Source organism: Somniosus microcephalus, unplaced genomic scaffold (genome assembly GCF_052327205.1).
Source record: "Somniosus microcephalus isolate GS21.2 unplaced genomic scaffold, FLI_Smic_1.0 unresolved_chr2, whole genome shotgun sequence".
NCBI classification, from domain to species: domain Eukaryota; kingdom Metazoa; phylum Chordata; class Chondrichthyes; order Squaliformes; family Somniosidae; genus Somniosus; species Somniosus microcephalus.
Window position 1 is genome coordinate 40,034,581 of NW_028225180.1, and position 17,498 is coordinate 40,052,078.

Genomic DNA, 17,498 nt, shown 5'->3' on the forward strand with positions numbered 1-17,498 from the left:
GAGCCGCAAGTGTAGGGACATCATCAATTAGCTGATGGAGATTAGTTCCCGGCACTAGTCGAAGGGAAATTATAAACAACTTCAGTGTGAGCATATGTAGAAGTTCATTGGGACTACCAACCGGGAAATATGTTCCTGAGTACATTTATGGGCTATACTTCTCAAAATTAATTCTGGGGATATGGTCTTCGCTAGCAAGGTCAGCATTTATTTCCCAAACCATTTACCCATGAAAAGATCATGGTGCACCTACTTGTTTAACAGCTACAGTCCCTGTGGTGAAGGCACTTCAAAAGTGCTGTTAGCCAAGATCTGAAGGGTTTTTACCCAGCGACGATGAAGGAACGGCGCATATCTTCACATGTCGGGGTGGTGTGTGACTTGGAGGGAAGTTCATGGTGTTCTCATGCACCTGTTACCCTTGTCTTTCTGCGATGTGGAGCTCCCGGGTTTGGGCAGTGCCGTTGACGATGCCTTGGCGAGTTGCTACAATGCATCCTGTAGGTGGTGCACACTTTAGCCACGGTGCGCCGGTGGTGGTGGGAGTGAAGGTTTAAGGTGGTCCACAGGAATATGTGTGTTGGAGAATTTGCTCCGTGGCTATCGTCGTAACAAAAGTTTGTTATTCCGAAGATAATAACACAGCTCATGATTCTTGCATGAGTGTTTAATTTAAATAATATCAAGCATGATTACATTCAATAATAGCACTAATAGATTTTATATGATTGTTGTACAGTGTTATTTTAAATGACAAGAATCCATGTAAATTATTCAAACTGGTTCCCCGGGCCGTAGTGATCACCTTCGGCCCTAGGATGCCTGAATGTCTTTGAGCTTCCAACTGACCCTGAGAGCGCTTAAACCCCAAAGAGAACCACACAACCTGTGTTTCCCAGGCATAAAGCCCCATCCCTCCAGGTCTACTGTGTGGCTGCATGGCTTCTGACCAACCCGAGAACGTCTGCCTTGGGGACAAACAGGATCTACTGTTATACTATAGTACAAGCTTGGTCTGTGCCTACATAATACATAGTTGCACGTTTTGTTGACGCCACGTTTTTAGGCGTTTACCCCGCTTAATTGCTAGGGCTAGAATTCGGCTCGGACGGTGGCACAAAACGGGCGGTCTTGGATAGGCGGCTGGTATTCTCAGGGCCTGATATTCAGTCCCATTGCAGTCAAGTGGACTGAATGTCAGGCGCTGCGTTTAACTGGGCCGCCGATCCGATACCGCCCATTTTGTGTCACTACCAGAGACGAATTTCTGGTCCATTTTAGGAATTTACCTCGGTTCAACAAGCTTTGTTTATACTGCATTAATTAGGTCAGCTTTTATCTTTTACCGTGGTATATGGTATCTTGGCAAATAGTATCTTTCAGCCTTTATCTCTATCTGGGCTTTTATGACTTTGTGTCCTTGCGTTTCCAAACTCTTTATGGTTCATACATAGAGACAAGATTCACGTTCCCCTTGCTCCCACATCTGGTCTAATACTAAATATGATAATGCAAGAATGCTAGGACACCTTGACCATTTAAATGATCTTAAAGCTTTCTAACAATGTACTAATCTAATCATCTCATTCAGCTTTCAACAAAGCTTTACTTGTCTCTTACCTTGATCTCTCTCCCTTTCTGACTCTCTTTTTCACCTTCTCTCGCTATTAGCTCCTCTGTCTAGCTCCCACACACATGTATGATTTTATATATGTTAGCTTTCTTGGCCACTGCTTGTTCTCTTCTAGGTTACTCAGATTGTGTTGGGAACATTGATTATATTATTCTGGACACCTTTAATTCTGAGTCCGATATCGATGGCAGGAGGACACAGAACACATTGGTTTGGCGGACTGTCGGTGAGTTTCCTTGCAATGTCTGTAGTAGATACTGTTTGGAGGAATTTAAATCGGGTTGGAATTGTTTAGATGTGATGTTAGGCTTTTTTTTGCCATTTTATGCATGGAATTGTAGCGCCTTGCTCTAATATTCTTCTCAGTGTCGCTATTGTTTCGGAGGCATCAACTATTCAAACCGAATAATATTCCCGTTAAAATGGCGAACAAATTGGATGTTACAGGAATGAAAATTCCGAAGGTAAAAGCAAGAATAATAAAGTCTGCACCCAGATTTATTTAAAATCGTTAAGTATCGAGATGGTTATTTGTTTGATTGTCTGAACAATCAGCCAGAAAATTAAACTTCAGGATTTAACTGTACACCAGAATGATAGCGGCCTTAAATTAATTGTAATTATGAGGGCAAGTTGCATAAACCTAACTTGAATACCCTCGACTATAGAAGATTAAGGGGTCATGTAAGTGAAGTGTTTAAGATGCTTAAAGTATATAACATGGTTGATAGAGAGAAACGATTTCCTCTGATGGGGGCGTCCAGAACATAACCTTAAAATTCGAACTAGGCCATTCAGGGGAGACAGCAGAAGGCACTTCTTCACGCAAAGGATATTGGAAATCCGGTGCTCTCTCCCTCCAATAGCTGTTTAGGGTAGGGAGCAATTGAAAATTTCAAAGCTGAGGCTGATCGATGTATGTTACATGCATGAGGTTATTAAGGGTTACTGAACCAAGGCAGGTAAATGAAGTCAAGTTACAGATTAGCCATGATCTAATCAATAGGCGGAACAGGCTCGAGGGGCTGAATGACCTTGTCGTGATTCTGTATTCCAATAATTATACACAGGCTTCATCAAGTGGAATTAATATGTCACATTTCTTTCCCAGTTTATACTTTCTGGGAGCCTGTGGTGTATGCTGGGAAAGACTCCATCTAGAGGCCTTGTAAGTATCTCCACAATGACTCTCCATTTAAACAAAACAGTCCATTTCACGGAATACTGCTCCAATTTGATATTCTGATTGCTGAGCTGATTATGGACGTATTCGCAAAGTAACGTTTAACAGGGATAGTTCAGATATGTGGTAAGCCGTATACTTGGGTGGGTCTTGGGGATGAAATTGGAGAATTGCAGGCCGGTAAAACAAGCGGTAGTGCATCGGTCGCACGTTAGACGTCCAGCCCTATATTCAGTTCTATTGAATTCATCATCGATATTGTCGGTTTCACCCTCACTGGGAGTAAATTTGGACTTCGTTGGTAGTAAATCGAGTCGACAGCCCGTCTTAAGATCTGCCCCAGTGTCTTTTACCCACGAGACCCAGTTGTAATTCCAGAAATTTGTTCTCCTTTCACTTTTACTAGGCAGGAGTATTAAGACTCTTTGGAACCAAGAAGGGTAGATGGAGTTAAGCTAAACATCAGAAATAATGTAATTGAAGGGGGGAACAGTTTCGAGGAGCTGTGTGGCCTATTCCTGATCCTATGTCCCTGTGTTCCTAGTGACTGTCTAGAAGAGATTTCATTATTTGTCGCTCAGACTCTACCCCTGATCAGTGCAGTTTCCCACTACTCACACTACTCATATTGCTCTGCAAAATCCAAAATAGAAAACCTTCTTCATCTACAAATTAGATTATAATAAATTCCATTTTTTCTCTTTCACTTTTATGACAACTACTTACCCTGCCATACTAGGAAATTTTTATTTTCATCCAGGAAACTTTTATTCTAATTTGATACCTCTTTCAAGGAGTCAGCAGAGACTTCATGGAACTCTGTGCTATAACTTTCTGTGATTCAATTTTATTGCAATAAATGCATTTTGTATGGAAATTGGAACTCGATTATGTCTTCAGATGCTGCTTTCAATTTGATTTTCCACCCAGACAAAATAATGGCCTTTTGTATACATCACCAAACTTAGATATTTTAGTAAACTTTTGCTTATTCTTCGAAGGTGGCGATGTGCCTGGTGCTCAATGCGATCAGCGCCCTTCTTGGCTTAGGCAATATGGTCCTGTGTTGCATTTACTTCGAGATTAGGACCCCACTCATATTCTGCCCTTCCGGAAGAGTCTGTGATTCTGGGCCCATTACTTTGGCTGTAAGTACAGAATTGAAATATTAATCGCAGAATTAGAAAATGATACAGCAGAGTGGGAGGCCATTCGGCCCATCGTGCCAGTGCTTGCTTCTTTAAAGAGTTATCCAAGCATACTCACGCGACTGCTCTTTCTCCATAACTCTGCAAAATTTTCCCAATTTAATTATTTGTACAATACCCTTTTGAGAGGTATTATTGAATCTCCTTCCACCACGCATTCAGGCAGTACACTACATATCACAAGAACTCGCTACATAACCTTTGTCCTCATGTCGCCTCTGGTTAATTTGCAAATTACCTTAAATCTCTGTCCCCTGGGTACCGATCGTGCTGCCACTAGAACCAGCTTCTCCTTAGTTACTCTTTCAAACGCCTTCATGATTTTGAACAATTCTACCAAATTTCCCCTTAACCTGCTCTGCTCCAAGGAGATCAACCCCAGTTTCTCTAGTCTATCCACGTTACTGAAGTTTTTCTCCCTGGTACCTTTCTATAAAATCTCATGTGCAGCCTCTCTCAGGCTTTGACATTGTTTCGAAAGCGTGGTGCACAGTACTGGCCACAGTACACCAGCTGAAGCCTAAGCAATGTTTTATACAGTGTTAGCATAAATAACTTTAGATGTAAATATTCAATTCAGCCCTCTCTTTGGCCTTGTTATGGTTGGTTGTGCAATTAAATAAATTCCTAAAAGAAACAATCGAAATAGCCCTTCATAGTACAGCTTTGAATCACTTTCCATTTCACAGGCAAACACAGGCGCAATAAAATCAGTGGTCGTTGGATCACCTTGAGAGAGAAACAATGAGAAATCCCTTTAGAAGGCGTCTTGTTTTCCATCTTACGAAGTGTAACCGCAATGCAGTGACAATTCAGCATTTCAATGGGATGAGAGGGCATCCTGTGAAGACATGTATACCGGAAACAAGCTTGAAGTTGAAGTAGATGTTTGGAGAGGCAACATAAATTTGCTTAATCCTGCAAATAGCTAACAAAAAGATTTGTACATAGATAGTCTGGATCATGAATTATTTATAGAATAAATAAGTAAAAACTGATTCCAGTAGCAGAGGGTCGGTAACCAGAGCACACAGATTGAAGATAATTGGCAAAAGAACACAGTGACTTGAATAATAACTTTCAAAGTGGAATTCGATAAACACTTGAATGGAAAAAAAATACTTGGCTATGGGGAAAGGGTCAAATTGGATATCACTTTCATGGTACATGCATATGCACGAAGGCCCGCATGGCCTCCTTCTGTGCTGTATAATTCTGTGATTTTATGAATTGGTATTCCGCAGATTAAAGCAATCTTCGGCCTGTTCGTACTTTCTATGTGCACAAGCTGTTATAACTTTTCCAATTATATTGTCAACTGTTCACGTTTGTAATGACTAGACATTATGCCAACCGGTCTGTGGCTGCCCCGTCCTCAACCTGGAGTGTAGAGTTCCTTCAATTAAATGTTCTTCTAGACTTACAACATTGTGGTCAGTTTTCCTATCCACAGTGTCAGCTGTGGCTCAGTGGGTAGAACCCGTGCCTCTGAGTCAGAAGGTTGTGGGTTCACAGTGCCACTCCAGCACCTTGAACACAAAAATCTATGCTGACATTCCAGTGCATTGCTGAGAGAATGCTGCACCGTCGGAGCTGCCGTCTTTCGGATGAAATGTTAAACAGATGCTCTCAGGTAGCCGTAAAGGATCCCATGGCATATTTCGAAGAAGAGCAGGGGAGTTATTGCCGGTGTCCTGGCCCATAGTTTTCCCTCAATCAACATATCAAAAACAGATTATCTGGTCATTATATCATTGCTTGTGGGAGCTTGCTCTGCGCAATTTAGCTGCTGCCTTTCCTACATTACAACAGTGAGTACACTCTAAATTGTACTTAATTGGATGTAAAGCGCTTTGAGACGTCCGGTGGTCGTGAAAGGCGCTATATAAATGCAAGTCTTTCTTTTAAGAGTAAAGTTCAGACTTGCAAACGGGGGGTGACTAACATTTCCACGCCCTGGGCCAGTAATTGCCTCCCCTACCCTGAAATATATTTTCAACTGAAGACATGTTCTCGAATCCCTGTGGGCGGTCGCCTAATATTGAGTCAATGGGGATGAAATTAGTTTGCTTTACGCTCCTCGCGATCTTCTTTTCCATTAAATTGAATTGGAGAGGAGAATCGTTAGGAGCGTAAAATTGACTTTGGATGCCCGTTGATCACTACTGGTGGAGATAAATTTAACTCCCAGTATTTTTCGTTGACCCAACATTGGCTAATTTGTAAGCGTCGACTTCAGATTCTCCTTGAATTGTGCTGTCGCTGTATGTACGACATTTCTCGTTGTCAGAAGTCGGCTTATTTCTAATTGCCCTGAACATGTTCTTTCCACTGATCCACAGATATATCGCTTCAGTCTCATACTCGTTCTCTACCTGCTGGCAATGTTGGAGATGTTTATATCAATTGTCATTTCCATTTTCGGAGGCAAGGATTTGTGGTACAATTCATTGATACAAGTCAATAAGGTTTGTATTTACAAGACCAAATTACCAAACAATATTCCGGACTCTGCTGAATATTAACTCTAACAATTCAGAAATTGGTATTAACCTCCCAAAGGTATTGCAATATGAAATTTTGCACCAGTATTTACTGTAGTCAGCGGACGAACGGCGCCCGCCATTCGTTAGACTTGCCAAGTCTATTTAATTTCGATGACCTTTTGTACTGGACGCTGCAGTAAGAGATTCAAACGTTGCGGCGAGCAAGCAACTGTGTATCTCCTTCACCAATCATATTGAAGGTTTGAAGTTTGAACATTCCAGATTCTGAAACAGGAACTTCATGTTAGAATAGTGTATTCAATGTCAAATCAGGTATTCAACGCGAAATCGAGAGAGGGAAAGGAAGATTGGATTCAGAGAGAGAAGAAAAGAGACAGAGAGAAAGATAAAGTAATTGTTTAAAACTTTTAATTTTTAAAATAATCTCCATCTACAATTAAAATCTGCAGAAACAAGATTCCACATTCGTAATAGTTAATTATCAGTGCCGGAGAGGTTGTTTGGCAGTAATTAAAAATTAACACGTTTTCAAAAAAAGCTACTTAGACTGATATGGATTTTCCCTAGCTTTCTGTGGCGAGGTTAGTCCCTCTCTAACATGCAGTACAGGAAATTCACGCAGCTCAGTACATTTGAATGGGGAGCCAGAAAGCGAGATGCCATTTTCGAGCAGTTTGATGACTAGCGGTGATACTCGGACAGGAACTCCAGGTTTTCTAGTTGAACTGCGCATCTATATAGGCTCGAAGTAGCTGTCCAATTTGTGAATAAATAACAGTGACTGCCATTAGCCTCGCCATTATTGTTAAAGTAAATTCTAGCCCATTATAACGTATGCCGTGATTCTCATTTATCGAGAAATTTCACACAATACGTGGAGGAAATCATCATCATTTACCTCAGCTTGGATGTTTGCATGTTTATTTATTTGTTTATTTAATTACTGTTTTCCAAGAATTCCGTTTTCCTTCCCAGCCTTCCCATAAGCCGACTGATCAGGACAACACATCTCAAAAACCGATCCCCAAGGTCCAACCTACAACAGTCTGATGTCACCACCGTTATAGAAAGGTTTACAATGGTACGAATGCAGACCTTACAATGGGACACATTACAGATGAAATTTAAGGTAGAGAACTGAAAAGTGATGCATTTTTGAAGAACGAGGAGAATCATTATAAACTATTAATTTCTATGACCTTATGTACTGGAAAAGTGTACAGAAACCGATAGATGGGAGTTCAGGGAGACTCAACTATGATGGTGGCAGGCCAAGCTGATATAGCTGTTAACAACATGCGGGATAAATTGCTTTATAAATAGTCACACAGCGTACAAACGCACGGAAGTTATGCTAAATCTTTGTAAATCATTGATTAGGCCTCCACTGGAGCATTGTGTCCAATTATAAGCACCACACTTTCGGAAGGATATCAAGACCTTGGAGATGGTGCAGAAGAGATTTATTAGAATGTTAGCAGTGGTGAAGTGTTTCAGTTATTTCAAGAGCCTGTAGAAGCTGGGATTATTCTCCTTAAAGCAGGGAAGGATAAGGGGAGATTTAATAAAGGTGTGCAAAATTATGAGACGTTTTGATAGAATAAATTAGCAGAAGCTATTTCCACTGACAGAAGAGTCGGTAATCCGAGGACGCAGATTTAATGGAATTTGTGGTCGGAGGCTTCCAACGGGGCATTGCCTCCGATCCACAAATAAAAAGCCCGCCAGCTGGTGGCCCGGGAGGTACGGAGAATCGAGGTCCTGGGCCATTCCGGCTACCCGCGGAAGAGGCCCATGCATCCTAGGGGTGCACGTGATTTGCAAGCGCTCCTGGGATCTCGTGACAAAAGAAAGGAATCACTATTCATGCTTATGGGGATTCCTGGTGTACGGAATCCCCACAAGCATGAATGGGAATACCCCCAAAATACATCCACACATCAAATGAATAAATAAAAACATTACATATTTAAAATGCCGTTAAATTAAATTAAATATTCAAAACAAAAGTTAAATGATTTAAAGGGGCTAAAATAAACTTACCTTATTGCAGGTTTTTAAATTTATATCATTTTTAAAAACTCTTACTTAGGTTTTACCAGGAATAAGAATTTCATGGGCACTCGCAAGGCAGAAGTTGGGCAAAAAGCCCAACTCTCCGGCCACAATGCCCTTTTCCCGGGGACCCATTGTATCTGTCAAGGACATTTTTGAGAGACCGCCGGGTCCGGGTTTTCACGCATGCACGTCCCACGTGAAAACCCGGACCATGCGCGGCATTAAATTATGGGCCATTGTAATTGGCAAAAGTGCACAAGGGGGGAGGAGGACAAATGAATTTACGCAGCGAGTTGTTCTGATCTGGAACACACTGCCTGAATGGACGGTGGAAGCAGATTCAATCGTAACTTTCAAAAAGGAAATATATATAAAATTAAAGCGGAAAACTTTGCAGGGCTCTGGGGAAAGAGTAGGGTAGTGGCTGTAATTGGATCGCTCTTTTATGAAGTCGGCATAGGAGCGATGGGCCAAGTGGTCTCCTTCTGTGCCATATCATTCGTGATTCTATGATTCAGCAAGAAGACTTTTTGCTGCAGTGGCGTCTAAATCCAGTTCATCCATGACGTCATTATTTCTATCGAGCAATACGTGTGAAGCGAAGAGCATTACCTGAAACACCAGTTGATAAATGAACAGAATAAAGATAAATTTGAGACCTGTCACAACGGATTATGTTGGGAAAAATCACCGTATAATGCAACAGATTCCAGCTCTGATTCGTTGTTCTTTCTGTAGTGAAAAACCTTGTTGATCTTTGATGCAGTATTGATTGTGTTGCTTAAATGATTGAAAAAATTTATCTACCGTGCTATTACTTTCTTGACTTAAGACGGTCTTATTTTCTTCCTACACCTTCTGCCAATTCCTCCGCCTCACCTTTCACCTCTGAAGAGATTCATTACTTGTTGGTGGTAGGCGATCAGTCGGGCAATCGGGTGGGTGTCAACTCGACATTTTTCAGCCTGTCCCGAGAGTGTTCACTCGTACGAGCTTGGCTTTCCCCGGCACACACCCCTTGTATTCGGGTAATTTTACCATAACAGGCCGGGCGTGAATCTGACAGCATCGGGTGGAAAGCCAGTTTTACATCCTCCCCACCCCGTCCCCTTTGTATTACTCTCCGTTGACTTCAATGAGCATAAAAGCAGGCGGGGTTTAAAACCCACGGTCACCCGATTCCATTCGTTTCCCGACTGCAAAGTTAGGTTAAAATTGCCTCCAAGAGCGGGAATCATTTTCCCGTTCGTCCTCCCAGCGAATTCTATTCCAGTCTAGAACCTGGGACATTTCTACACTGTGTGACTTAGCAATCAGCTACCTAAACGGACTGATCTATGGAATAGGAAATGCAGACGTCAGCTGGTGCACGCGTTGTGCCCATATCGCTGTATCCAACATCACGTGTTTGTACCGGAATATGAGGAACTCTAGACTGAAACCCTGGGGAGAGATCTTGCACTCAGCAGACGCCTGATTGGAAAAAGTTATTTCCATTTTAAATTGTTCAACACCTCCTCTAAAGAAGCGGAATGTCACAGGTTGCATTCTTCCTCTAAGATCTCATGCGGGGACCTCCAGCTCACAGAGATACAGGAATCTATAGGGAAATGATTCGGCTCTTCAGGCAGGTTGTGGAAATGGACCGGTGCTGGGTAATTTGGGAGAAATAGCCCTGCGAATCAACAACGTTATTCACAAGGAGAAACATGGCACCTGCTTTCTTTATGAAATTATTTGGTAAGACACCAGGAGGGTTAATTTAACCAAACCGGTCGGGCCGTAAACGGGCGGGTTCTGGTCTCCCGCTCGTGTTAAACTCCGCCCGATTTTACTTTCCATTGAAATAAGGTTAAGCTTCGCCCAGTCTTTCTCTCCTATGTTTTGCTGTGCAGTATTGGTATCGGAATGGTCATTTCACTCATTTGAAGTAACTTCGCCAACCATTCAGATATAAAGCTCAAAACCACCATTAAAATGGTACAGAGGGATTCTATTGTAAATATTATAATTTAGATTTAGTCTGCTAATAACGCAAACAGTAATTTCTAGACTCACAGCGCTTTATTCAGTCGCACACACCTATTACTGTTTCTGTATGATAGATTTTCAGCTATAGGTAGGGGCCTAAAACAGGTGTTCAATCCCTCATCCTGCTTTTATTACCTCAAGTCTGGACTATTCCAATGCTCTCCTGTCCTGCCTTCCACCTTGTACCCTCGGTAAACTTCTGCTCATCCATCATTCTGACGGGTCATTCTAACTCGCACCAGGTCCCGTTCACACATCACCCGCTGAGCGCGCTGATCTACACTCACTCCTGGTCCGGCAACACCTCACTTTGAAAATTATCATCTTTGTATTCAAATCCCTGTAAGGCCTCGCCCCTCCCTATCTCTATAACCTTTTCCAGCCCTACAACCCTCAGAATTATCGGGGTTACTCCAGTTCTGGCCTCTTGGGTAGCCCTGGTTTTAACGCTTCAAGGTTGGCGGACTTGCCTTCAGATTCCTCGGCACTATACTACTGCAAATTCTCCCTAAATCTGTGCAATTCTCTGCATTTTTCTCCATCCTTAAGATGCTGCTTAAAACCTACATCTTTACCCAAGCTTTTGGTCAGCTGTCGTAATAACTCCTGATGTTTCACGGTGTCAAATTGTGTTTGATAATCGTTAAGTTACGGGCGCTACATAAATGCAAGTTGTTGTTATTGATGATGCGGATCAGCTGCCTTTCATTAGTACCGCCCGATTTTCCTTCCCATTGGCCACTCTGCGGGTAAAATGATCTAATGCCGGAAACCATCGCCAAGTATGTTGCACAAGTGAAGCAGGGGATCTAAGACCTGGGCCCGAAGCTCACTGAAAATTGGGCTTCGTGCTTTCTCTGCCTAAAATCTGCGGGGGTCCAAACGCCAATCGTCTGATGCAGCTCGTCGCTAGGGCCATCGTAAAATTCGTTCGACAGGGCCAGCGAGCAATCCCAAGGGGAAGGAAAGGAGTGAACAGTAAGTGCGAATCCAGGTCTCAGCCCTGCTCCACATGACCGCACATTAAGGGAAGTGAAACACTATTTTACTTACGTGCTCTGTGTGGCCTCCCGAGGTCACTTGAGGGATCAGTTGTTTGGCCATTGTATACCGGAAAAAACTGAGGGTGCATGTACTGGGCATGCTCCATCCAATTGATCACGAATTGGCAGCGTGGTGGCGGAATGCCGTGGACGCTTGGAAGACACTTCCAGAGGTGACCTGGCGCGGAAACATTGCAGTCCGAAATTCAGCACCCAACCCTCATTTATCGGCGACAAATATGAGCAACTCTGCACAATTACTCCCCCTCGTCTCTCAGTTGCTCTCATTTGGAGTTTCCGAGGGGTTTGACGAAAGTCCCACCGTAATTTTGCCAGAAACCCCAGGAAAAAGACAGCGTCAACAAACCACTTCTCCCGTGTTTTGTTCTGACATTCCATTGGAAGGAGCGTAAGATGCCGAGGAAAAAAAAGTGGAATAGGACTGTCGCTGGTTATTGTCTGTCGGTCTGTTCACTCTGCTGTTTCTCTGACCCTGGCGTGTTTCTCATTCATTGCCTCTCTGTATCTCTCCACAATAGTAATTAGTGACAACAAGTTTGGGTTATAAAAGTGCTGAGGTCAATAAGATAGGACGTTCTGCTCTTTGGGCGAGGATTACACTGTGACATTTCCGTTTGGCTCCACATTCTACATCTCCTATCTCTGCGTCCCTCTCTGTACCGCGAGGTCTCTTTTCTCAATTTATCTTACTGTATTTCTCTATATATCTGTATCTTTCTCTTTATATATCTCTCTCTTTCTGTATCTCTCTCTCTTGGTTTCTCATTTACTACATCTTTATTTCTTTCCATCTCTTTCTATTTCTGTATCTCATTGTGCCGCTATCTCTCTCTTTCTGCATCTACTGTCTTTCTGCATCTCTTTCCTTTCATCCCAGTCTCTCTCTCTCTTAACGACCCTCTCTTTCCACATCTCTCCTGTCGCTCTGCATATTTCTCTGTCTTGGCGGAGGCAAAACGCTTTCACAGATAGAGCTGGCAGGAGCAGCCCTGTTATTTAACTCAGACTGGTTATTAGCATGTGAAGCGGCTGTAAAATAAGTCAAGGAGTTAATCCCATGAAATCAATCTGATAAAAAGAGATTTTTCATGTTTTAAATAGAATTCTGACCAAACATCCACGTCCTAAGCTAGCGCTCATGTGGCTCTTATGTTAATGTAATTCGCAGGGCGAGAGACCACGGGATCGGGTGCAATGCGTGTTTCACATCCTGCCCGATTTTGCTTCCGTGCACTTCAAAGGAGAGTAAAATCGGGCGGGGTGTAAAACCACCGTTGCACCCGATTGTCTCAATTTCCCGACGGACGTGGATTATTAATAAAGCTATTTTTATCTTTAAAAATAATGATAATCCGATTTCTACTTCCTGTATTTCCAGTTTTCTTTTTTTACTTCAAGCACGTGCTGTTTTGGATTATTTTTAATCTCCCGTGTATCTCATTTCATTGCTTATGAATCTTATCAAAACACATTTCAGGCTATGTTAACAGACCAATTAACAATCGCTTCCTCGGCCCCCTGATCAGACAAACACTCGCAATCCAGCTCTGGATTCTCTCAGCGACCGGAGCTCTTTCTGTCGATCGGAATTGAGCGGATTCCCCCATACTCTGAAACAGAGGTAAACAGACAATTAATAGATTAGGCCAAAATGACAAAAGCACTTGTAACATTTCAATCATATAAGTAAAATGTAGTTTTATACTTTCGAAAGGGCAATTGGATATGTACTTGTAAATAAATATTTTGCAAGCCTTAGTGTAAGAGCAGGCGGTGTGGGACTAATTGGATAGCTCTTTCAAAGAGCCAGAACAGGCGTGATGGGCCGTATGGCCTCCTCTGTGTTGTAAAAATCTATGGGGTATAAATTATTCGGGCTGTGTGCAACAGACAAAGGCCTCCTGTTATAAGTGGCGCTGTATATTCAGTAACGGGAGCAATCTTACCCTAACGCATCTGTCGGGAATCTGACAAGATTGGCTGGGATGCAGATATTTACATCCACCTGATTTTATTCTCGACTGAAGGAAGCGGAGAGCAATATCACGCGGGATGTAAAACGGGTGTTCCACCTCATCCGTTGGGATTCCCGCCCGGATAGTTAGATTGAAATTAACCTCTGATGCCAATGGAACGGAATATCGCGAGTGCATTACAATGGGCAGCACATGTGACATATCATCCAATTCGTGACACTGCCCCAGAAGAATTTCTCTACCATATTATTTTATAACAGAAAGCAATATCCACAGATTGAATGATTCAAGATTAACGCACGCACTCACTGGATCAGCTCCATGGGTTTACTGTTCAGTGTGAGGTTTCGCAGATCGGGAACACATTGGTCCGTGAATTGATTTCCGTCCAGGTACAGCCTCATCACAGACTGGTTCATACTGAATGCTGTCCTGCGATCTCAATGCAAGCAGCTGTCAGATTGTTATCCTGCAATCTAAAGATTAATAATTAAAATCAGGATTTACTCCAGCTCGAAAAGGCAATAAGATTTTACATTAGGAACATAGGAAGAAAAATGGGAACAAAGGAACGGGAGAAGGCCATTCAGCCCCTCGAATTTGCTCTTCCAATCAATTAAATAATGACTGATTTGTACCTTAACTCCATCTACCCGGCTTGGGTCCATAAAGCATTAACAACATTACCTAACAAAACTCTGTCAATGTCCGTTTTGAAATTTTCAATTGATCCCTCCCTCAACAGAATTTTGGGGGAGGGAGTTCCAGATTTCCACCACCCTTTGTATGAAGAAGTATTTCCTGAAATGATGCAGGAAGGCTGTTCCCAATGGCGGGGGAGTCCAGAACCAGGGGTCACCGTCTAAGGATAAGGGGTAAGCCATTTAGGACAGAAATGAGGAGGAATTTCTTCACCCAGAGAGTGGTGAACCTGTGGAATTATCTACCACAGAAGGCAGTTGAGGCCAATTCATTAAATATATTCAAGAAGGAGTTAGATATCTTTCTTAAGGCTAAAGGGATCAAGGGATATGGGGAGAAGGCAGGGACAGGGTACTGAATTGGGATGATCAGCCATGGTCTCATTGAATGGCAGAGCAGGCACGAGGGGCCGAATGGCCTACTGCTGCTCCTATCTTCTGTGTTTCTATGTTTCTATGACCCTTGACCGGCCTAGCTTTAAAATATAATGATCTGCACTGGTTTTGGACTCCGCCCACCAAAGGAAATAGTTTCTCACGATCGACCCTATCAAATCCTATAATCAACGAAAGCACCTCAATTAGATCACCCATTAATCTTCTAAACTCAAGGGAATAGTAGTCTAGTATAAGCCACCTGTCCGCATAAGATAACCCTTTTAGCCCCTGTTTCATTCTGATGAATCTGGGCTACACCACTTCCAGGGCTAATATATCCTTTCCGTGGTGTGGTGTCCAGAACAGAAAGTAATTCCCCAGATGGGGTCTAACCAGGGCTCTGTCCAGCTCTAACATACTTTCCACAATAATGCATAATGCTGCATCATATGCCAAAAGCAGCCAATTATTATAACCTAACCCGCCAGACATTTATTGGTCAATGGTAAAATTGGGAGTGGTGTGAAAAAAGTGGCCGACTTGCCCCCATCGGGCGGTGTGTTAGTTTAAAATGGGGAGTGTCACCTATAGAGCCATAGAGTCATAGAGTTATACAGCACTGAAAGAGGCCCTTCGGCCCATCGCGTCCGCGCCGGCCATCAAGCCCTGTCTAATCTAATCCCATTTTCCAGCATTTGGTCCGTAGTTTTGCATGCTATGGCATTTTAAATGCTCATCCAAATCCTTTTGAATGTTGTGAGGGTTCCTGCCTCTACCACCCTTTCAGGCAGTGAGTTCCAGATTCAAACCACCCTCTGGGTTACTCCAGTCTCTTAGTTTTACAGTCCGGGTGTCTCAGTGCTGCAGACAACAGTTTGACTCATGCGTCTCCAATATTATTGTAATTCAGCCTGAAAGTCAAGAGAAAAAGAGTCAGAAATAAGGGAAGGAAAAATCGCTATTCTCGTAAAAATCTTTTCCATGTTACAAGAAACGTTCTCAGAGTTTTCTCGTTAGAAGCAGAGACGGATAAGGAGATATAATGGAGCTGTTCAAAATCATGAAAAATTTCGATAGAGTAAATAAGGGGAAACGGTTTCCACTGGCATAAGGCTCGATATTCAAAGGACACAGATGAGAATTTTTTATTTACACAGCGAGTTGTTATGATCTGGAATTCACTGCCTGAAAGGATAGTGGATGAAGATTCAATAGCAAATTTCAAAAGGGGATGGGATAAATACCTTAAGGGCAATAATTTGCAGGCTGTGGTGAAAGAGGAAGGAAGTCGGATGAATTGGACAGCTCTTTCAATGACCCGGCATAGGCATAATGGGCCGAGGTGTCTCCGTCTGCGCTGTATCATTCTATGATTCAATGACACGGCACTTTCATTTTAATTTAAACTTGAGAGTCATTCAATGCTTGACAGGGAAATGATGGGACTGTGCCTATCGCTGGTTTTACACTTCAACGGATATTACTCCCATTTGAAGTCAACGGTGAGCAAAACCGGGCGAGGAGTAAAACCTTTGGCCGAATATATTATGTTAACCTCCCACTGGGCGGGTTAAAATCTCAGCCAGCCGGGGGCTGAAATTCTCCCCATAGAAGGACTGTTCCGTTATTCAATCATGAAATAAATTCCAGTCAACCTGAAGATTTCTGAATTTACAGAATAACGGTGTAATCCATTGCAAGGCATTATGGGTTAAAATGTCAACTTGGGTAGCATCGCGAAATGAGCGACGGCGACTTAGCAGCATATTCTTCAATCCCCCGAGCACTATCCACCATTCTCCACTCCTCCCGAGCACTACCCCAATTCTCCACTCCCCCCGAGAAATATCCCACATTCTCATCTCCCCCGAACACTTTCCCCCATTCTGCAGTTCCCCGAGCACTATCCCCCATTCACCTCAAACCCTGAGTACTATCCCCCATTCTCTACTCTCCCAGAGCAATATTCTCCAGTGTGCACACCCCCGAGCACTATTCCCCATTCGCCACTCCCCCAGGCACTTTCACCCATTCTCCACTCCCCCGAGCATTCTCCCCCAGTCTGCACTCTCCCCTAGCACTATCCCCATTCTCCACTCCCCCCGAGCACTATCTCCATTCTCCACTCCCCCGAACACTATCCCCCATTCTCCACTCCCCACGAGAACTATCTCACATTCTCCACTCCCCGAGCTCTATCCACCATTCTCCACACCCCCCGAGCAATATCTCCCATTCTCCACTCCCCCCAAGCACTATCCCCCATTCTCCACTCCTTCCAAACACTATCCCCATTCTCCACTCCCCCCGAGCACTATCTCCCATTATCCACACCCCCCTGAGCACTATCCCCCATTCTCCACTCCCCCCGAGCTCTATCCACCAAACTCCACACCCCCCGAGCAATATCTCCCATTCTCCACTCCCCCCAAGCAATATACCCATTCTCCACTCCTCCCAAACACTATCCCCCATTCTCCACTCCCCCCGAGCACTATCTCCCATTCTCCAGACCCCCCTGAGCACTATATCCCATTCTCCACTCCCCCCGAGCATTATCGACTATTCTCCACTCCCTATGAGCACTGTCCCCCATTCTCCAATCCCCCGAGCACTATCTCCCATTCTCCACTCACACGGAGCACTATCTCCCATTCTCCACACCCCACGAGCACTATCCCCTATTCTGCAGTCCCCCGATCACTTTCTCCCATTTTCCACACCCCCAATCACTATCCCACATTCTGCACTCCCGCCGA

General features: G+C 43.4%; 1 long non-coding RNA gene across 1 annotated transcript; it reads right to left on the reverse strand.

The window, feature by feature from the left end:
• Positions 1–602: 602 nt before the first annotated feature.
• LOC147092545 (uncharacterized) lies at positions 603–16,881 on the reverse strand. The gene is made up of 3 exons (XR_015075053.1): positions 13,970–16,881; positions 4,754–13,294; positions 603–3,962 (listed from the first exon to the last, which is right to left on the reverse strand). It is a non-coding gene; the product is annotated as an uncharacterized LOC147092545 (long non-coding RNA).
• Between the last annotated feature and the right edge of the window lie 617 nt (positions 16,882–17,498).